At 37.0% G+C, this 24,837-nt stretch overlaps 1 long non-coding RNA gene across 1 annotated transcript; it reads right to left on the minus strand.

The window, feature by feature from the left end:
• Positions 1–7,111: 7,111 nt before the first annotated feature.
• On the minus strand, positions 7,112–24,186 carry LOC146526463 (uncharacterized). Its single transcript, XR_014879410.1, has 5 exons — positions 23,684–24,186; positions 23,407–23,593; positions 8,189–8,299; positions 7,677–8,015; positions 7,112–7,603 (listed from the first exon to the last, which is right to left on the minus strand). It is a non-coding gene; the product is annotated as an uncharacterized LOC146526463 (long non-coding RNA).
• Positions 24,187–24,837: the final 651 nt, after the last annotated feature.

Raw genomic sequence — 24,837 nt, forward strand, 5'->3', positions numbered from 1 at the left:
TAAAGTTATTAACAATCATGCAATACCCTTGTACTAAGTTCTGGGCTTGTGTTACCAGTCGGCGGGTTCTCACTCCAAACTACCGATATCCGGTATGCACCGATACCTGAGAATTGCTAATGTATAATTAAATGTGCTAGAGTTTTATACTCAACGCATGCTTCTCAATTTTGATGCATGTAGGGTTGACGAAGGTCTAACTGCTTCAAATAATCTTGGAAAAGGATTATTGGTGGCATGGAGGTAGATGGCTAGATGCATTCCCGCGATTAAACCGGGAAGGGCCTACGGAGCCCAAACCATCAGCCACTGCCTCCGATACGCTCAGAGGCAGCCTCCTTATAACTGCCCCCCTCCCGTACAATTGAGAGCATTCCTAATTAAAATAGTACCGAGATTTTTTAAATTCTAATGTACGGATAAATGCACTTTAAATAATTGGACATACCTTATGTCAAGTAATAGTCCGAGTCCCCCTTAAGGCAACTAAGATAAGGTGACTGGCTAGAATCTTTGCCGAAGAGGCCATACAGAAGATCCCTTGATTGCCAAATACTATGACGCCCACTGCTAAATGTTATGACGTTCATAGCGATGGCAGTAACCACGAATAAGCAGGAAATCCACAATTCCTTTATCCTCTCTCCTCCAGGATTGAGACACATTTTTTAAACACTTTTCCTGCCAGGAGGCTTTGAAATTGTCTTCGAATCCTTGTGTCTAATTCTTCCGAGTATTCGCTTGCAATTGTCAAAAGAAGCTAAAAGAAACTCACACAGATATATCCATTGTTATTCGTTAACTCGCTTAGGATACGCTCCCGAACATTTCAACAACGTTAGTAATTATCCTATTACAAATAAATAAAAGGTGGTTGGGACCGGAGCTTGTTCCGATCCCACTTCCGATCGGTGTCACGTCAGAGTGACGGGCAACGCCATCTAGTTTTGACAACTAGCAACTATTAAATAATCTGCTTCCCTGATATATATGATGAGAACAGTTTTTTCAGAACTCGCTCAGGATACGCTCCTAACGAATTTATCGCATTGAAACGAAGGTAGTATATTAATAGATAATATACAACTAAGTAAACTCGGTGAAAACCGATTTATTTAGTAAACTCCGTTTACATCGCATGATATTATGCTGAGAACGTTCCCAAGAGCGTGAAACAAGCGATGAGTCCTCTTGCTTTTTGCAATGCCCGTTAACTGAATAAAATTGGGCCATAACTGCTGAAAATCTGAGATAACCTAACCTAACCTTATTGTAGGTTATAACACAGCCGTGTTCGGTGAAGCTCAGAATCCACTACTGTATTGGTATATATGATACCAAGCAATAGAACAGAATTACATGCATGTAGATACTTGTTAAACAAGAGGTTCAAATGACTCACCCGTTGTCCATTTTTTACCTTTGATTTTCACAAAAACAAATTCTCTGATGAGGATGAACATCTTTGCTGGAGGCCTTCCCAGGAGTAGGCCCGATGTAGAAATCCGGTTCACGATGTGAAGAAATTCCACCTCCAACACTTACCACGGCACTTTCACTTTTAAACAATGTTACTCTGATGGGAAATAACGACGCTATGAGGTAAGAAGCGTAGTGTCGCCTTTTATACGTTCCGGCGCCCTACCACCTGAGACCACGTGACTTCCGGCGAATCGCTGATTGGTCCAAAACAGCAACCGGAAGTGAACATCATTGGATAATCAAAGGGAAGTATACAGCGCCCTCTCACAGATGCTGTGCATCGTCACATCCCAAATAATAAATTGTTTTTCGCGACGATATAATTTTATCTGGACTATATACGAAGTACAATCTATATTTTTAAGATAATGAGCGACAACGATACATCTTTGTCGTCTTTGCGATGCCTCCACTGCGTCCACGCAGGCAACAAATTCAAATTCAAATTCAAAATATTCTTTATTCAAATAGGCAATTATTATAAGCACTTTTGAATCGTCGAATGAACATATGAACAAAAAGCTACCACCGGTTCGGAAGGCAGTTCTGCTGAGAAGAGCCGGCAAGAAACTCAACAGTTGCTCTTTTCAAAATCAATGGTACAATCTATTACATTAGCTGGCAGCTATCCTGCATTACATTCAGTAGACATTAATTCCATACATGCTTATCCTCTAGATATTCTTGAACAGTGTAATACGCTTTACTTGTTAGAATTTTTTTTACAGATATTTTAAACTTTTGTAGTGGCAAACTAAGAATACATTGCGGAATTTTATTATATACACGTATAACATATATATTATAACATACATAGTATAACACTCAGACCCATAAAGGATTTATTAACTTTCTGGAGGCGAAAACTTGGTGTAACAAGCTTATCTTTATTTCTCGTTTCTATCATATGATTGTCACTGTGTTTACTATGACAATGTATATTTAATGACAACGACGCAGAATACCAAGAAATCGACCTGATTTCTTCACGGACTACAGTGAAGAAGTATTTAAGAGTCGCTTCCGATTCACCAAAACGTCAGTCACATTTATTCTGAACAAAATCAAGCCAAAGTTAGTGCGTAACATACAACGACGGGATTGCATTTCTCCTATGTTGCAGTTATTGATAGCTTTGCGATTTTATGCAACAGGAAGCTTTCAGACAATAATATCTGAGGAGACGTATCACAAACTGTGGCTCACCCCCCCGCTTTTGAATTCTACCAATTTAAAACTCATGACGTGGACTCATGACCCCTTGAAAGTGTTAAGTATTGCGAATGTACGCGCAGTACTCGGAGACAAGGCAGCCCAATGTGAGCTCGTGGTGGTCTCCGGTCGTGAACCAAGCCTGTTGGGGAGAAATTGGTTTCAGGCGTTAGGACTGCAGATTTCAGGCCTGTGTTGGTCCGCCGAGCAAGTTAGGCCTTATAAAGAAGAATTCCCTGATTTATTTATGGAAGGTCTAGGGATGTACAAAGGGCCGGAAGTTTCGTTAAATGTTAAGCCAAATATAACGCCACGTTTCTTGAAAGCACGCCCCGTTCCGTTTCCATTGAAACATCAGGTTGAAGATGAATTGCAACGCCTGGTGCAACGCGTTCAACGGTAAATGCAGCTATAGACACGGATACTTACCCCCTACCAACATCAACTGAGGCTTTCGTGAAACTTAGTGGAGGGCGTATATTTACTAAATTGGATTTGAAACAAGCCTATACTCAATTAAAGGTAGATGAAGAAACTGCGATGCTCTTGACACTCAACACACCTATTGGTCTGACGAAGGTGAATAGGCTAGCTTTCGGTGTGAGTGCAGCCCCGGGTATTTTTCAGAGAGTGATGTCGTCTGCCCTCGCGGGGATGGATGGAGTGGCATGTTTATTGGATGACATTGCCATAGCAGGAAAGACATTACATGAACACAATCAACGCCTAAGAAATGTGTTATTGAAACTTAAAGAGATGGGCTTGCGTCTTAACTTAAAGAAATGTGTGTTTGCAGCTGATAGTATTACGTTTTTGGGACATATGATTGATGCAGAAGGCCTGCACCCATCCCCTGCAAAGGTGAAAGAGATACAAGAAAAATCGGCGCCAACTAACAAAGAAACTTTAAGGGCTTTTCTAGGCTTATATAACTTTTATGAAAAAATTTTGCCAAACAAGGCAACCGTGTTGGAACCTTTATATCGCTTGCTTGAGTCAAAGAGGCCTTGGGGATGGAGTAAAAAGGAACAGGAAGCATTTGAGATGGCCAAGGGGTTACTATCGTCGGATCGAACGTTGGTTGGCTACGATATCAACAGAGAATTACTCCTTATATGTGATTCGTCGGAGTATGGTCTGGGGGCTATCATAGCACATGTCATGGACGACGGTTCAGAAAGGCCGATAATGATGGCATCACGAACGATGCAAGCGCATGAAAGAAGATATGGCCAAATCGATAAGGAGGCACTGGCTATAATTTTTGGATTGACAAAATTTCATGACTACTTAGCGGGCCGGAAGTTCTCTATTGTGACGGATCACAAGCCGTTGATCGGTTTGTTCAACCGGGAGAAACCTATACCGGATCAGATTTCACCGAGAATGTTGCGCTGGTCTTTGAAGCTGGGGTGTTACGATTATGACACGAAATATAGACCCGGGAAGCTGATTGGTAACGCAGACGCGCTAAGCAGATGTACAGCCCCGGATACATCGACAGCGACTAGAGACATGGTTAGAGATGTTTTACTTTTGGAGGAGCAGCCTAGGGGTTGGAATTTGGACGTGCGCAAAATTGCTGAACTCACCAAGAAGGATCCTATATTGAGAAGAGTTTCGTTTCATGTTTTACATGGTTGGCCACCACGTAATAGCGACCCTGTGCTGCAACCATACTGGACGCGAAGAGAGGCTCTTTCACACAATAAAGAGTGTTTATTGTGGTGCAATAGAGTCATTATACCTGCGGCTCTTCAAGACCAGGTACTTAAACTATTACATGCCCCACATGCGGGGATCGTCCAGACAAAGGCATATGCTAGAGGGTACGTATGGTGGGTAGGCATGGATAACCAGATCGAAAGAACGGTGAGTGCATGTGAATATAGCGGTTGAGATGTGATACCACTATTTAATATGATCTTATTTATTTTACACTAAATGAGTAAAATTAAAAATCCAAATTTTGTGGAGAAATTGTCCAAATTTATTTAACTCACAGATACGTGAAGAGAAAATGATCACAGAAGGAAATAAAGAAATTTAAATAAATACCAATAGAAAATACAAGCTAAACTAGCACGTAATAGCAAGAAGTTAAGGTTGAGAATTGAATGCAAGCTAAGAGAGCAATGGATACACAAGTGAATGTCGCAAGCGATTCTAGCCGACTCTTTAAACGTGGCGATGCTAGCTAGCAGCCTACGACACGCATAGCAAAAAAACTCGGAACAGGTTTGAATTGTTCCAATGCGCTGCGTGCGGATGTTTTTAGTAAATGTAGTAATATTAATTTAGAATAAGTAATGTTCCCTACAGTACTCCCCCCCAGAGACCTGGTTAAGGGCGATAGTAGTCTGGAAACTTGACTCTTCTTCCGCTTCTTGTCCGCCTCTCAAGTGTCTGCTCCACGTCAGATTGAGAGATAGCCTTAGGTGCTGTTATTATCTTCTTTGATGCAGGAACGGCCTCTCGCGTAACATATGCGGGTATTTATTGTAGTGCTCACCAATTTAGGGGTCACCAATATAGCGGTTGAGATGTGATACCACTATTTAATATGATCTTATTTATTTTACACTAAATGAGTAAAATTAAAAATCGAAATTTTGTGGAGAAATTGTCCAAATTTATTTAACTCACAGATACGTGAAGAGAAAATGATCACAGAAGGAAATAAAGAAATTTAAATAAATACCAATAGAAAATACAAGCTAAACTAGCACGTAATAGCAAGAAGTTAAGGTTGAGAATTGAATGCAAGCTAAGAGAGCAATGGATACACAAGTGAATGTCGCAAGCGATTCTAGCCGACTCTTTAAACGTGGCGATGCTAGCTAGCAGCCTACGACACGCATAGCAAAAAAACTCGGAACAGGTTTGAATTGTTCCAATGCGCTGCGTGCGGATGATTTTAGTAAATGTAATAATATTAATTTAGAATAAGTAATGTTCCCTACATGAACTATGCCAGGTAGTCAAAAATAATCCACCAGCAGACCCACAAACGTGGATTACCTCAGATAAAGCGTGGAACCGTGTTCATATAGATTTTGCAGAACCATTCCAAGGAAAAACTTTTCTTGTGTTGATTGATAGTTACAGCAAATGGTTTGAAGCTGAAATCATTCCCTCAATGAGTGCATCCACAGTCGTCGTAGTTTTGAGGAAAATATTTGCTGCACAGGGACTTCCAGAGGTTTTAGTGTCGGACAATGGAAGAGCATTTAGCTCTGATGAATTCAATTCATTCTTATCTAAAAATGGAATCAGACATTTGTACTCACCGCCGTATCATCCGGCAACTAACGGGCAGATCGAACGTGCCATTCAGACGTTCAAGAATAAATTAAAGAAAATGTCGTCGTCTGAGATGCCTTGGAGTGAGAAATTGAGTAAAGCTTTATACTATCTTCGTACGGTGCCAAACAGCGTAACAAATAAAACGCCTGCAGAGTTATTGAACGGTCGTAGATATAGGACAGCAATATCATCTCTCCACCCGGACTCAGTACCCTCTACTACTGAGATGCAACTGGAGGCAGCGGCACACAGAACACCCGCACGCACTTTTGCTGAGGGCCAACCAGTGCTAATACGGATGTATGGTCCAGGTGAGAAGTGGAAAAGAGCTACTGTCGAGATGATTGAGGGTCCTAGCTCCTACAGGGTGCGAACGGAAGATGGTGAGCTGCAACGTAGACATGCTGACCAGATCTTAGCACGTACTGTAACATCACCAGTAATTGACCAGGACCCGATTGTTGATGACCGTACTGCTCGCAGCTCAAGATCTGGAACAGCTACACCGGATATGCCTATTGAGATACCACCACCAGAATTGTGGCCAGATATAATTGGAATCCCAAGCACTGATTAGATTAATATTTTGTAATTTATTATTTTGTTAACTGTTTAATTGTATTGTAATGAGTATTTCAATATGTATGGGTATGGGGGAAAGATATGTTATATATAATTTATAGTGGTTACATTGTGTACCTACATTGACATTTATATTTGATAATTGTAGTGTGGGGTACTTTGAAAATAAATCAGTTTTGCTTCATACTTGAAACTTGTGTTATCATTTTAATATATATTTCACATTATATAAGTGTATTATTATTATTAAAAATGTAATAAAATACCTTTTTACATAGATTTGTTACTTGTATGTATTAAAATTATTTTACTCATGCTCTTATGAGTCATGGCTCATTGTATTAGATTAAATTTATATCAGTATAATATTAAGTGTTAAATAGTATTTGTATATAGGTTCTTTGTAATTTTTTAACCGACTTCTGTAAGAAAAGGAGGTTATCAATTCGACTGTATTTTTTTTTGTTAAATAGTATTTGTCTACATAAAAGGCTAATAAATAAAACAATTTTTTACATAAAATTAGTTTTTTTAATCCTAATTAAAACCTAGCAGTCTCAAAAATCACAGATATTGATAATAATAGTATAAAATTTTAACATAAAATTTTCATTTAACATTTAGGAACATATTATTTGTAAATATTTCTATAATAATATCAGTCCACACTAAAATTAAAGAAAAAAAAACTAAACAAAATAAAAAAGAGTAAAAAAATTAACATTTATAAGTATGATGTATTCCTTTAAATTAAATCCTTTTTGGCCTTTTCTAGTTTAATCTTTAATAATTCAATTTCTAATTCATTTTTCTTTTTTTCAGACCTAAACCTTTGCATTTCAGTTTTTTTTTGGTAATAGGCCAACTCAATTATTTTTTTAAAATAAATTCTTTTTAGCGCTTCTGCTGATTGTGTTTTTAATAAGGTAGTTCTTTGCAGTTTTTGTTTCCTTTTCCTATCTATAGATGGATTGGATTTTTGTTCCAACTCTTTTTTTGGAATTTTCTTCAACATTTTCACCTGAAAAAAATAATTTTAATAAATATATCAATATACTTTTTGGTTAATTGTAAAATTTAGGATCTAGGCCTACCAAAATATTCAGCTGCTTCATCATATGGGTTTACATTGGGGTGTATTTGGTTATCCAAAACTGAGAGTATTTAGTACCACCACCTGTTTTCTTAATATTTTTCTGAAAAAATATTGAGGCAGTTAAAAACTATTTTAACATAAATTATAAGCTTGTATTACTATTTATTTGGTAAACATATAAAAATAGGATTTGAACTGGCATGTATTGGAAACTGTTCAACCGCCACAAGAGGTGATATTTTATGTTTCCCAAAATATTTTTTTTTCCTATAACACTTTAAACCTGATCATCAGCACACTTCTTGAAATCTTTTAGTAGATTTTCACTTATAATAATCTGTAAACAAAAAAAATATTAACATGAAATTCCCACAACTCTTCTAAAAAAAATGATCTGTTTAGACATTATTAAAGTTTATTTTATCATTTAAATGAGGTATATTGTAACATTATAGATAGAGTTATATTATAAAAAATATAAATTATTTAATCATTTTAAAGTCTACATACACTTTCATTATTTGCCACTTCAACAACCACAGCTCGGCTTGGCTACTAGTCGATGGTTGTAAAGAAAAGTCTTCATTTGATTGAACAGACAATTGCTCCAAGTATCGTTTTCTAAACATTTATGTAATATTAATAATAATAATAATAATAATAATAATAACTCTTTATTGTACACCCAAGAAAAGACACAAAAATACAATAACATTATCTAAATGTACAAAAGGCGGCCTTATTGCTTAATAGCAATTTCTGCCAGGCAACCTTAAGGCAGAGGACATAGCAAATTAAGATAGGGGTAGGGTGCAAAAAAAATATAATTAAGGGTATAAAATAAATAACAATATATTTACCATACATAACACATACAAAGCATAAGTTACGGAACCCTAACCCTACGAATATGCTGACGTACCAAAGTACTCGCCTGATCTCAGGCGACCACCCAGCGATTTCTTCGAATTGTCCAATGCACCTGTGTTTTAATTCTCGTAATTATAATATCTTATTAGAAGTTAAAAACACTCTTTATTCTCACTTCGATTAAAGCAGTCGTTAGTTTTAAGAATAATTGTATTAATATATAATTAATAAATAATTAATAATTATTCGGTTTTTTTTCAATCCCTCGACTGCCGCAAACGTAATTGGCGCAGTCGGTAGGATTTTCGCGGGCCGGTTCGCGATCGGTTTAAATTAATTACTCGATAATTATCATCGCGTCGCGTGCCGCCCGGGTGGCTATCGAGCACCGTTCGAGAATCCAGAATCTACGGACCTGTGGCAGCCGGGAGTAGAATCCAGCCTTCGATTCAACTGAGAAGAGACCAGATAATGCAATTTATGTGAGTACATAAGAATTGTTCTCGTGTGGCTCCTTCCTATTCATAAGTTACCAAAATTTTCCATCCTAACACATCTAGGACCCGAGAGCCTCCATCTAGGCAAGCCCGTCGGTTAGGTATAGATAGATTAAGAAATATTAATTCGCAAGAAATAAAAAATTTAAATTTAGATTGTAGTTATTCTAATTTAATTAATTTAGTTAACATGTCTCACGATCCGGACACCATATTTAAGGCCCTCCGCCTTGTCCCGGAGTTCGACGGGAACCCAAATATTTTAACTCGATTTATTCAAATTTGTGACCATTTAGCGATCCAATATCTTAGTGAATTACCTGGTAGTGAATTTTCTAACGTATGTTTGTTAAATGGAATTTTAAACAAGATAACGGGCACAGCAGCAAGCAAAATTAATTCAAACGGAATACCCGATAGTTGGCTAGGTATTAAAACACTTTTAATTAATAACTTTTCCGACCAAAGGGATGAGACCGCCCTATACAATGATCTCTCCTTAGCCACACAAGGTAATAGAAGCCCTCAAGAATTTTATGACCATTGTCAAAATTTGTTTAGCATGTTAATGACCTATGTTACACTACATGAGACACTATCCACCACTATCGAAGCAAAGCGCGATTTATATAAAAAAGTAACAATGCAGGCCTATGTTCGTGGTCTTAAAGAACCATTAGGATCCCGCATTCGTTGTATGCGACCACCAACTATAGAAAAAGCTCTGGAATATGTACAGGAAGAACTTAATACTATGTACATGCACAGCCGTTACGAGGTTTCAAAATTTAACAAAACCGTAACGCTAGACCTAACGCTACTCACCACACATTCGCACCACGCACATTTCCACTAAGTATACCTATATACCAAAATAGATCTAACACACAGCCTTTTAAATTTAATAATGAACACCAACACCCTAGACTACCCACGCACACACAAAGAATGTTCGGTGCACCACCTCCGAACTACAACCCTAACAGTCATATGTTTAAGTTACCGCCTCGAAATAGTAACACACAGAAGCCCAATCAAGGCAATGGATTTCCTAGACCTATGAGCGGTGTGAGCCACTTTGTGTCTCGACCACTGCCACCAACACAGCATACACTTACAGGACATAATTGGTTAAAATACGGTAATCCTCCCCCGAGAAATTATTTTAAATCAAGGGAAATAAATTTTAATAACTTTGAAGACGATTACTCGTACGATTATTACACAGACTTTGAACCGTATTACAGTAACGAATACATAAAATACCCCTATGACTATGACTATGACTACTATGAAGCTTATCCCCAAAACTATACCGATAATCCCACTACGTCACAAATAGAAACCATTAATGAGATTACATCTGACGATAATGAGCAGGATTTTCAGAAAATCTCCAAGTCCGACACCTTAAGATAGAAATTAATCTACATACACAACGTCACCTTCCATATACAGGAGCCAATCAATCCTTTTTAAGTCCAACTGTTGTAGAAAAATATCTTAATAATTTTCCTTTAAACTACGATCCATTTGAAGTATGTAATGTTCATGCCAAAACTAGAAGTGACTATTCAATAACTATACCGAGCTTTAATGAATTTAATGACCCGCGTAATATAACATTTTATGTATATTAATTTCATGATTTTTTCGATGGACTCATAGGAACCGATTTGTTAGACAAATGGGAAGCAGTAATAGATTATAAAAATAAAACACTTATTACCAAGACTGCTTCAAACCCCATATACGTACATGACTCCCGTAATGTAAATTTATATGAAGATATAATCCCAGCAGGACAATCAAAATTGTTAAATATTCCTATTAATATACACGATGGCGAAGCATACGTAAAAGAACAAAAAATTTCAAATTGCATAATTAGTGAATGCCTTACGTCCGTTAAGAATAGCAGAGGTATCGTAGAAGTAAAAAATCCTAGTAGGAATGACGTAATATTCTCAATGGACCGAGCCGTCTATGCAAAAATTAATAATATCACTTTTAGATGCAATGAACAATCGCAACGTGTAAAAGACGTTCTGACGCGACTTCGTACAGAGCATCTTAACGTTGAGGAACGGAAAAATCTAGAAATACTATGTAGCCAATACGCTGACGTATTTTATCTAGAAGGCGAGCCTCTTACTTTTACAAATAAGTTAAAACACTCGATTAAAACCACCGACGAAGTCCCCGTCCACACAAAAAGCTATAGATACCCATATGTTCATAGACATGAAGAAGGAAGACAGACAGAAACAAATAGGTCAAATGCTCGATCAAGGAATAATAAGACCCTCTAATTCGGCATGGAGCTCACCTATTTGGGTGGTGCCTAAAAAGGTCGACGCATCCGGTAAAAGAAAATGGCGAATCGTTGTTGATTTTCGCAAATTAAACGAAAAAACAATAGACGATAAATATCCTATCCCCAACATTAACGACGTATTAGATAAATTAGGAAAATGTCAGTATTTTACGACTTTAGACTTAGCCAGCGGATTTTATCAGGTACAAACAGATCCTCAGGACATACATAAAACGGCATTTAACGTAGAAAATGGACATTATGAATTCCTTCGTATGCCCATGGGATTAAAAAATTCTCCGGCGACCTTTCAGCGAGTGATGGACGATGTGCTGAAAGGCCTACAAAACTCTATTTGCCTAGTCTATATGGATGATATAATGGAGAATAATCACTAATTTTAAATTCTAGCTCATCGTATTGTCTTTTAAAAACAAAAAATACTTGTGAAAGAATTATTTTGATACGTCTATTAGTTTTTGAGATATTGTCCTTTAAAGTAAGCGCGCGACGCGAGATTCCGTCGGGCCATATCCGACTCGCGTGACGTCACAGGTCTTGCAAAACTCGCTCGCTCAGTTCGTCTTCGTTCACTCGCAGTTCGCGCTCTTCTTTAGCTGGCGGTCCACCACAAATTTAGTTTCGTTTAATAAATAATATATAGGTATATTTTAAAAATCTTTTCTTTTCACATACATAATGTAATAGCGAGCATTGTATTTTAAGATATTGAAGTTTTGATAGTACTTTGTCAAAAAAACAGTTCTATCCTGCGCGGTTTCATGGCGTGTTGTACCAAAATCTTTAGCTTTGATTATTTTTATTGTAGTATCGATACTAGAAAGCTTGATTTTTTCCAACAACACTTGGCTTGGCTTGCGTTACCACAAACTTAATCAGTTTAACTTTTTACTTTAATGGAGAGACTACTCAGAACTTTGATGGAGGCATACAGGAAAAAAAGGAGAGCTCTGCATTAGATTTGCGGCCTTTTTAGATTTGCAGAAGGCCTTTAACTGTGTGCCTCGTCAATGTATTTGGAGGGCATTGCGATCCAAAGGGATCCCTGAGGCCTATATTGAGATTATCAGAGATATGTACCACGATCCCGCTTTGCGATTCGCGATGGTTAGGATTGCTGTTGGCGACACCAAACCCTTTAGATTACAGTAGGGGGTTCACCAAGGCTCGGCTTTTAGTTCGTTCATATTTATTGTAGTGTACTGTCACGGCTCACATCCAGGACTAGCCTCAATGGCTGATGATGTATGCCAATGACATTACACTCATTGAAGAGAAGCAACTAATGCTGGACCGTAAAGTGAACCTCTGGAAGGGTGCGCTTGAGAACAGCGGTCTTAAACAAAATGTGTCGAAGACCGAATACATAGCCTGAGGGAGCCCGAACTCGAGCACCGTCCTTGTAGGTCCTGAGCCCGCCGTTAAGTTGGAAAAGTTTCAAGTACCTTGGATGCATGAGTCTGGAGGCATCGATCACGATGTCCATGGCTGGATAAGCGCTGCCTGGGCCAAATGGTGGGAGGTTATTGGTGTCGTGTGCGACCGCAGAATACCACCCAAGCTCAACGGGCTGATATATAAGAGCATCATCTGACTGGTTCTATTATTCGGCAGCAAATGTTGGCCAGCACTATCTCGGCACGCTGAGGAGCTTCACGTCACGGAAATGAAGATGCTGCGGTCTGACGCATTCGAGGTAGTCTTGGGGTCCATGACGTAGCGGATAAGCTCCAAGAGCGTGGCCTAAGATGGTATAGCAACGTTGCGCGCCGGCGTAGGAACTATGTCGGATGCAAGTTCCTTGCTATGTCTGTCCTGTCCCTGGAGCTGGACCTCCGAACGCCCAAGAATGCGGTGTTTGGATGTCGTGATGCAAGACATGAGTGCCAATGGTCGAACCACTCAGGACGTTACAAATCGTGTAAAGTGGAGTAGGTTAAGCAGGAAGGCAGACCCTGGCAACACACGCCGGGATTCGACGATGTAGCCCATTATAAATGCCATGGTATGTTTACAATCACCTCTGCTGGCGGCACAATCTTCGCAGATTACGTATAAACTTATTGCTTCTTTTCATTGCATTCCAAGCTGCAATAATATAGTTTAATACGTGCACGGTGTTCTGCTGTAATCTACATTTGGCAATACATACATAACCTACTCTTTTAACTTATACGTACGCAATAGCACGCAATAGTACGCATCACGACCATAACTCTCTCTTGCCGATCTTCAATAATCACAATAGAAATATTATTCAGATATACATACGAGTATATAAAAATATTAAAAATGTACATTAAAAAAAAATTGTGCATGCTCAACTTACTCCATGAATTTAGTTATATTATTATTATATTATTTTCACTTATAAAACAATCTTACTACTTTGAACTTGAATAAAAAGTTTGGTACTTTTAACGCAAATAGCGTTACCTACAATATGAAACTAGTTAGGTTAGGTTACATTACAGTTTTAAATAAATAATTTCAGATTAAATAACGTAAGATAGTTATTATCTATATCTATACCCCAAATTGAATTAATATTACTAGTTAGACAACAAAACTTATCTTCGCATTTTTACTCCTCGCATTTCTGTGGCGACGAAATCACTATTTTCCGATAAATAATCGGCAACCATAAATCTATCTATTACAGGTAGGTTATCCGATTGACATTTTTCGAATCCTTCATCCATTTTAATTAATTGTATTAACACTAAATACAATCGAGTAACAAACAAACAAAGTACTGCGCGAGATCTCCTATCACCGTTGGCAGACCCTGTTAGCGGCATTTGAAATTTTTGCAAACTTCAAATGCCTGTAAAATCATAACTACTTGGTTTTTTTTAATGAAACACAAACTAGTGTATTTGTATACGTAAAAACTTTACTGTAACGAACTTTGAAGTATTATTTCATACCTATTACCATTCCTCATTGTCTATAGTACATCCTTACAGGAGCATATAGTGAATTTAAGTAAAGTTTTTCAGAGACTACGAGAATCCAACTTTAAAATCCAAATGGATAAGTCAGAATTTTTAAAACGAGAGACAGCTTTTCTAGGTCATATTATAAGTGCAGACGGAGTTAAACCTAACCCCGAAAAAATAGCTGCAATAGAAAAATATCCCATACCGAAAACATCAAAAGAAATAAAACAATTCCTAGGCTTAGTTGGATATTATCGTAAATTTATTCCAGACTTCGCAAAATTAACAAAACCCCTTACACAATGTCTAAAAAAAGGTAGGAAAATCATTTTAAATGACGAATACATATCTAGTTTTGAAAAGTGTAAAACAGTTTTAACAAATGACCCAATACTTCAATACCCCGACTTCAATAAAGAATTTAACCTCACAACTGATGCATCCAATGTGGCTATAGGTGCTATTTTATCACAAGGCCCTATAGGATCCGATAGACCAATTTGCTATGCCTCTAGGACCCTTAACGACAGTGAACAAAACTATAGTACCATAGAAAAAGAATTATTGGCTATAGTCTGGGCAACAAAGTACTTTAGGCCTTACTTATTTGGAAGGAAATTTAAAATAGTTACAGACCATAAACCATTGCAATGGATGATGAACCTAAAAGAGCCAAATTCACGGCTTACGAGATGGCGTTTACGATTAAGCGAATTTGACTATACAGTGATATATAAAAAAGGTAAGAGTAATACTAACGCGGACGCTCTCTCTAGAATAGAAATACATGCAAAAGAAACAAATTCATTAATAGACGAAATCGACGAATTAAATTCCCTATTAGGCAATCCGTCCGATACCTTACGCAGGGTATCAAATTCCTCTACGGTATCGGTTCCTGAAAGATTAAACTCTTCAACAATAGCCGCCTCTCATCGATCTAATTCCTCTACGTTAACGGCAGACAGTAGTCACGATAGACCTCTTAATAAATTTCATAGACCTTTCGATCTATTAAATGGACATTTTGACCCCCGAGACTGTCTTGACCTTGACCTCATTCGACAAATGTTACAACAATACTTACAGACCTATAAAGAGCGGATGAAAAAAGAGTACGACATCATTAACTAATCATCCCTTAGTGACTGAACGACCCTTATTGAAAATAGAAATAATACACGCGAACCTGAGATAGAATATGCACCCGATCCATTAGCTGAAAGACAGAAAACAGCCCCTAGATATACACAAGACACTGTCCTTGTCGATTTACCCATACATATTTACACTAAAAAGAAACGTGGTCCTATGGCAAAATCGCGACTAAAGCGAATCCCTAAAGCAGCAAATTTGTTACAGGATCCTAGTGTTTGCGATGCTACCCCTGGTACATCTTCAGGACATTAAATTCGCGGACATTAAATCTAAAAAGATAGCACACACAGTCTACAGAATCATTTACACAATTATAAAAATCAATTACTTAGGTACATGCCATTAGATATTATTCAGTATATGAAATACAGATAAATTACTTGCTTAACAAATTAGACGAGATATTACTTCAAATTAAATCCTTACAACCCACTAGATCTAAAAGAGGAATCATTGATGGACTCGGAACAGTTATAAAAAGTATTACAGGGAACTTAGACTATACTGATGCTTTAAAGTATAACGAAGCTATAAAATTATTAGAACATAATCAAGAGAAAATTACAAATAAAATTAATAATCAATTAAGCATAAGCAAAGAATGGATCACTAAATATAATAGCGTTTTGACTCAACTAGTAGAAAATCAAAGTAAAATTAATAGTACCTTAATGTTAATACTTTCTAACAAAATGAATAATGGTTTGACTTTAATTAAATATGCGAAATTTGGCCAACTATTAGTAATATTAAGTGAAAACATAGACGATTTAAGGAACGAATTATTAAGAATAGAAAATAGTTTAGCTTTTATACATGCATCAAGCATGCACCATTCTATGATTAGTATAGATATATTAAGTTCAATGATAGACAAGCTTAAGACTATCTACGGAAAAGATAGTATTTTAAATTTAGAATTAAGAGAATATTATAATATAATTCAACCGGCTTCTTACTATGCTAATAAGCAAATAGTTTTTATATTCCGATTTCCTATTATTTCTAAGGATATTTTTTTATTATATAGATTAGCAGTAGTACCTAATAAAAAATCACAGGCTCTTATCCCATCCTCTCCTTTCATTGCAACAAACGATAATTCATTCTTGTACATAGAGGCCGAATGCCCGAAACATAGCAGCTGGTATCTCTGCCAAGTAGAACTCAACCATCAGATACGTACAAATTCCGATTGTATCCACGAGCTAATTATTAACCAAATATTGAAAGAATCTTGTCACTTAACTACAGTTAATCTTTTACGAGGATCTATGGAGAAACTAGACGATATGCACTATATTATATCGTTTCCTGAGAATCAAAAGATACAAATATCATGCAATGAACACGAATTTACATCATTAAAAGGCAGCTACCTTATAACTATTCCCCTAGGATGCCAAATTATATCCGAAGAATTTACGTTAATCAACGACAACAACGAAATAAGAGGACAGCCCTTAAAATTGATAAAGATATCCGATGAAATTGCTCACCTAGATACAACTATTAATATATCATCTATAAATCTTCATGGACTCCATAGACTCAAAGATAAAATTGTGATGCAATCACCGCTACACATTGAACACGAAAAAGATACTACAGTATATCATACAACCATACCAGTATACGCAATATTATTCAGTGCAGGTGCACTTATCATTTTATTACAATATAAAAAGTATAAGAAAACTATTGGAAAGAATGAGGAAAGTTTGGAAAATGGAGATAACCCAGAAGATCCTAAGGAAGCGTGTACTCCGGCAACTTTTTCACTCAACATTCTCAAATAGTTGCCTCTCTAGGGGTGGAGGAGTTATGGAACCCTAACCCTACGAATATGCTGACGTACCAAAGTACTCGCCTGATCTCAGGCGACCACCCAGCGATTTCTTCGAATTGTCCAATGCACCTGTGTTTTAATTCTCGTAATTATAATATCTTATTAGAAGTTAAAAACACTCTTTATTCTCACTTCGATTAAAGCAGTCATTAGTTTTAAGAATAATTGTATTAATATATAATTAATAAATAATTAATAATTATTCGGTTTTTTTTCAATCCCTCGACTGCCGCAAACGTAATTCATACATAAATAAATATAACCGTATCAATATACATACATACAAATACATACACACATATATATATATATATACTACATACATACATAGATAAAGATAAGAACTAAATGGTAAGAATAAAATGTAAAATGGCAGAAAAAAAAAGGAAAAGAACCTAAGTCTGGTATGGTTCTTTAAATCTGGCGTTCCGAGCACGCCAGTTGAGCACATATCACTTCGCCAATGTCACGTTGTATGGAGAAGACACGAAGGAGGTTGTACGGTAAAAAATAGACAGTGTTACACGATAGGAAAATGCATGTAGAAAAAAAAAAGATCCAGTTAAAATTGCCTTCACCTACAAATAAAGTTAAAATTAGTATAATAAATTATATACATAACACAGAGATTAGTAATAAGAAATATAATACAAAGGTTAGCTTATAATTTAATTTTGTTATATCTAATATATTTACATAAAAATTTACAAAGAGGACTAAACACAAACATTAACAAACATTGAACATTAAGAGGACGGGGAACTTTATGAGGAAGGACGTCGTATAAGGGACGGATTAGCTTCGGGCAAGTGAAAAGGATGTGAGGAGGGGAACCGTCGTCTAGGCCACATTCACACAGTGAGTGGTCCCTGACCCTGATCTTAGCTAGGTGCACAGGCGTACATGCATGTCCTAGGCGCAAGCGACAAATAGTTGATATAATCCTCCGTTCAGTAAATCTTTGGGAGAAAAACCAAGATCGCCTGGGGATATTAGGTTGAATAGCACCATAGAATTTACCTTTCTGAGATTTTGACAATTCCCAGAATTCAGACCATGACACATCCAAATGAGTTAATGCAAGAGACAACAGATCCTGGGCCGAAATAGAAGAGTGATCTGAATTACCACACTGGACGGCCAATTTTGCGCACGAGTCTGCAGATTCATTCCCACTTATTCCAGAATGACCTGGAATCCATGCCAAAGTAACATCCAAACCCTTTAAATAACATGAGTACAGTTCTTCACGAATCCTTAAAATAATTGAAGACCTTAGTTTACTATGAAATGGATTTCCCTTTATAGCCAATATGCAACTTAAAGAGTCAGTACAAATAACAGTCTGTTTAAAGTCATGGGAGTCTGTGAAACGGATTGCTTCTAACAAAGCAACAGCCTCTCCAGTAAACACAGATGATTCGGGAGGACATTTAAATTGTAATATAATTTTGAATTTTGGTATCCAGCAAGCTGCACCAACACAGCTTTCTTTTGAAAGCTTTGATGCATCTGTAAAGATGAGGATGTGATTTGAAAAATTTTCATTTACTATGGATTGAAATTTTGTGTTGGTGTCAGCAGCTCCCTTGGTTAGACCAAGATTAGTGATAACAGAAGGATGGTGCACTAAAGCTTTATAAGGTGTACAGAATAAAGGATTAGATGGAGAAGAGGACAAGGGATGGGGAAGAGAAGTAAATTTCAGGAAACTATTGAGCAAGTAGGGTAGGGGCCTGCCCGGAGGAATGAGGTCCGCTAAATCAGATAGCTTGGACCATAGAGGGTGGGATGACAGCTGTAACATTTTACCAACAAACCGATCACACAGGAATTGGCGACGGATAGGATAGGGAGGATCAACACACTCAACCTGCAGTGCGTTGGTGGGAGAAGACTTCATTGCACCTATAATAATTCGTAGGCATTTGTATTGGATTCTATTGAGTTTTTCAGTAGCAACTTTGTTAAAGGGGTCTAAAACAAATAATCCGTGGTCAATGTGACTACGGATAATGGCATTGTACAGTAGTTTGAGAGTATAAGGGTGTGCACCCCACCACACACCAGACACAGCTCTTAAAGCGTTGATGCCGTTTTCACATTTTTTACTGACATGTTCAGCATGGGCAATTCCGTTCAGTCTTTTATCGAGAATCATGCCTAAGAATTTAACATTTTCTGCTAATTGGATAATATTATTACCGCAATAAATTTGAAAATCAGGAGTTACTCTCTTTTTGGAAAATACTACCGCCCGGCACTTTGCTACTGATAGTGCCAAGCCATGATCAGAGAGCCATTGGTTTAAATAGTGTAAAGCAGTATTCAGACGATAAGTTATGTCCTCCACAGATTTTGAGCTGTAGTAAAGGACGATGTCATCAGCGTATTGAAGAATGTTACAAAAACTATTGACAGACAATTCAAGGTCATGAGTGTATAAATTATACAACAGAGGACTTAGAGCAGAACCTTGAGGCAAACCTTTCCAGACAAGTCTGGGAGGTATAGTAAGAAGTGGATGTTTCACAGATATTGATCTACCGGTCAGCAGATTACATACGAAATGAGCCATCCTCGGCGGAATACTCAGCTGGTGCAATTTTTGCCTGAGTACCGGAAGAAGAACATTATCATATGCAGATGCAACATCTAGAAAAACACCAACCAAATACTCTCCTTTGGCATACGCTCGTCGAATGTCTGTAGTAAAAACACTGAGACTATCTGTGGTACTTAACCCCTTTCTGAAGCCAAACTGAGAGGGTGCTAAGATATTTCTGCTCTCCACTATCCACTCCAAACGATTTTTTATAAGCCGTTCCATAATTTTTGATAAAGCAGAAGCTAGAGCAATGGGTCTGTATAAATTAGGATCAGAAGGAGATTTTCCAGGTTTTAGGATGGGAATAACATTTTGGAACTTCCAAGATTTGGGGATGTTACCTGATTGAAATATGTTATTGATTAAATTTAAAAAGTGCCTCTTAGACTTCTCATTTAGTCTAGCAATAAAAGAGTAAGAGATACAGTCCTCACCTGGACTTGTATCTCTTAAATCCGTTAAGACATTTTTGAGTTCTTCGAACGAAAAATTTGCATCCATTTCATCCGAAGATTCAATCAGTTGGGATACAAATAAATCATAAGATGGTACAAAGGGAGGAGCAAGTTTGTTAGCAAAATCATTAAGCCATAGAGAGGGATTATTGGAAGTAGGACTGGAACTATTGTTAAGAGAACGACGAAATCTCCTAACATTCGTCCATACAAGTGAGGAAGAAGAACGAGGACTAAGGGATTCACAAAAATTAGTCCATCCAAGTTTTTTCTTTTTCCCAGTTAAGTTTCTAAATTTCGCATCTCTGCGCTTGTACTCAATGTAATTCTCCATAATCATACAGGCAGCATATGATTCTTCGGCAAATGTTCGCCGATCGACAGAATCAGAGCATTCCTGATCCCACCAGGGATTGAAATGCATCCAATTCTGAATGAAGTGTTTTTTAGGGATATGCAAGTCAGCTGCAGACAAGATGGCAGAGACAAAACGATCATAGCAAAGAATGATATTCTCAAAATTACCGAATTCAGGAAGATTGCCCAGCATGCAATCCACAGAGTCGGCATACTCATTCCAGTTAGCTTGTTTTAAATTATATTTAGAGGAAGAATTTAGAGGGGGAGCAGGGGAATGTCTATTATGTATAGAGAGGAGTATAGGGAAGTGGTCACTACCATGGGTAGAAGGAAGAACAGACCATGATAGCTGGGAAGCAAGAGAAGGAGAAGATAAGGAAAGGTCAACAGCGGTCTTAGGATTCTGATTTGGATTAACCCTACGAGTCGGAGAGCCATCATTGAGAATGCAAAGAGATACATCATCAATCATGTCTACCAACGAAGGAGAAAATCCATCACAGTAATAACACCCCCACAATGAGTGATGAGTGTTAAAATCACCCAGGACCAACACAGGACTAGGAAGAGAAGAGATAATAGACTTTAGCTCAAGGAAAAGAGAGGGAGAGGTGTGAGGGATATAAATCGAGAGGAAGGAGATATTGAAAGCCCTCACAGCAACAGCATTAATCTGTTGGCTGTGAAGAGGGATAGGGATAAGGGTATAAGGAGAGGAGTGCTGGATAAGGATAGCACAACCTCCATACCCGTCACTTCTGTCTTCCCTTAAACAGGCGAAACCTGGTACCCTAAAACGGGAGCCAGGCACCAACCATGTTTCCGAGAGGGCAATAATGACAGGATTATACAGAGAAATAATGTTAAGTAATTCGTGCTTTTTGGCACGAATACTTTGACTATTCCACTGTAGGAAGCTCAGTGGCTCCATTGTTTAGTATTTTATAAATTGTTAGTAAATTCTGGGCAACGTTGGACGGTATAGGAAGTTCATCAGCGGTTTGGAAGATACTCACAAGGGTTTCAGTTAGTGCAACCAATAGATCTTTTCTAGATTCCATTGGACTGTCAACACCTTGGTTTAAAGCAGAACCATTAGGAAGGGAAGAAGGACAATTGGCAATTAAGGCTTGATGAGCTTGTCTATTATATCCCTTTGCTAAAGGAGCGCGGGGACGGGGAGACTGGAAAACTGTCTTTCGGTAGGATTTATATGGAGTAACAGGGGCAGATGAGTTTGGTGATAAGGTGTTAGAAAGTGTGGGTGGGGAGGATATTTCCTTAGCCATATCGGCATAGGAATTGCGGACAGGAGGGAAACGAGCGGAAGCCTTTATATATGATATACACTCCTGAGACATTGTAATTTTGATGGACTGTTGCCTTGCAAACTCAGGACAGTCCTTGTCTGAGGCAAAATGTTTGCTCTCACAGTATAAACAATAAAAATTTTCCCTGCTTCTGTCACATGCTTCACCATTGTGGGACTCTGAACACTTGTAACACCTTGGCTTTGATCTGCACTGTGATTTTACATGACCAAATCGACAACAATTTAAACATTGGATAGTAGGGTATCTATAGGGTTCAACTGGGAGGGATGAATGATATGAAAAGACCCTTTCAGGCAACATTTGACCACGGAATGTGACTACAACCGACTGAGTCGGGACCCATGTAGTCACACCCTCACTGACACACTTTCTATTTAAACGCATTACGCAACGTTTAAGAGGGAAACTCCAAGGAACTTACAAATTCATCTAGTGAAAAATCGACTGGGACATCCCTTACAATACCCATTCTAGTAATATTGAACGTTGGGATAACAGCAACATATTTACATAAGCTGAGTATGGGATTGGATAAAAACAAATTCGCTGCAGTAGCTGTTGAGAATTCAACGCTAATTTTGTTGCGACCAACACTTTTCACACCATCGCTGGTGATATTTGTTATTTTATTTATGTGAAGGAATTGGCCAAATTTAATGGGTTTAATGGAAGTCCCAGCTGCAGGGTCTGGAGTTTCCCTTGACACATATACTATGAAAGGGCCTTTGTCCGTATCAAGGTAGGACTTAGGACTTTCAGATAGGGAAGGGTGGACTTATAAATTTTGAATGGATGGAGTCGCAGTGGCCGGGTTAATAATTGTTTTTTTAATGGCTTCATTGTTATTAGTAGGTGTATCATCACCTTGTCTTTTGCGGGAAATCGATTGTAAACCACCTATGCCACCTCCAGGGTCAGGGGGATCGGGTGGATGCTCTGCATCCATTTTACAACTAACTAACCTAACTTACCTATTAATATATTTTATCTAACGACAAAAACAACACAAACACTTACACAAACCTACCACCTTAACAACACAGATCTTTTATTTAAAAAACTGCAATTTGTACTAAAAAATTATGAATACTATACACAAAAATAAGATACTCTCACTACCACGTGTGTCAACCATAACAAACGTCAGCGAAGCTCTCTACGAATAAATGTAATTTTTTCAGAACCTAAGTCTTAAAGTGACATAAAGTGTAGTGACATAAAGTAATATTAGTTTTATAATATTTTTGTTGTTTTTTCTATTAAATACAAATGTTTGCGAAAATGGGTATTCTGATATAATTTATTATTATTACTTACATTTTTGATTGCAGAATCTTTTCTTGCGCGATGCTTAATATTGTTATAAAAATGTTTAAGCATGTGTTCATCTCTTGGCCCAATCGTACATATGCTGTTGTATTCCATAACAACGGATTTCCAGGTTGCCTGTTTCTGTTGCACAAAATATGCTCCTGTCCTCTTACAATCTATAACGTTTTGGTATCTGAAGCATAGTAATAAAAGTAGAACTAAATATACAACAATATTAATGCCATATACTTATATTGAGAATAGTATTATTGAACATACTTACTTTGCTACTATTGAAAGCAGAGTGTTTTTTTCTTCTAAAGTGTAGTTAGGTGCCCGCTTAGTTTTTTGTTTATTATTCATTTTAGATCTTATTAGAAATAAAGTAACACTCTGTTGTTTATATTTATTTTCTGGTTGACATTAATAATCCGTTTTATTTAAACATGTGAAACACGGTCAATTACTATAATTATGAATATTTTAATATTTGAAATTATTAGTTTTAAAAAGCACTTCTACACGAAATAATAATTACACAAATACGTTATACAATTTAGGAATGTTAATTTAGTTTTACACTCAACTTAATACAAAATTTAACAGATTACCGATAAGTATCGGTTTTTATACGTGTATGGGAACGCAACAGCCGTGCTCAAAAGTATTTGAGCAAATGATCAGTTGATTACAGTTTGACGAAAGTACGTTTTGAAGTGTGAAACGTAAAAAACTTAAGTGCGTGCTCAACCATTTAAGAATACTTAGTTGAGATTTTGTACTATACTCAATTCAGAAACCGGCCGTTAGTGTTCAATGTTTATATTTAGTCCTCTATGTAAATATATTAGATATAATAATATTAAACTATAAACTAACTTATTTGTAAAAGACTATTTATTACTAACCCATGTCCATGTATATATTGCAGTAGGCAGTACTTTAACTGGACCTCTCTTTATAATTTTGTTTGTTTTTTATTCTCCTATTGTGTAATATAATCTCTTTTTTACCGTATAACCTCCTTCGTGTGTTTGAGTGATTAGTGTTCATGCTCAACTGTATTATTTTAAAATAATACATTTGTTTAATACTAATTAACTTATTACCTAATGCCTTATTAAAACAACTAGCACCTTTTAATCGCTATTACATCATTTAAAAGGTATGTAATAAATTTGAGTTTCAATAAATAAACATTTATATTAGATCACTAATAGTGATAAGGTCGCCCTTGCATGCTACTCTACGTCTTCTGTCTTACTATATAGTTATGTGTTTGTTTATGTATGCAATAAAGAGTTTTATCTATCTATCTATCTATCATTTTTATCGAATGTGTTAGAAAAATTATAGTAGATAATATAAATAAAGATAAATTAGAATAATTGTCGGAATATATAAGATGATTGTCGTGTGGAACAAACATCAGAAGGT

This window comes from Heliconius melpomene, unplaced genomic scaffold (assembly GCF_056956725.1).
Source record: "Heliconius melpomene rosina isolate 202511_hmr_F unplaced genomic scaffold, ASM5695672v1 ptg000032l, whole genome shotgun sequence".
Lineage (NCBI taxonomy): Eukaryota > Metazoa > Arthropoda > Insecta > Lepidoptera > Nymphalidae > Heliconius > Heliconius melpomene.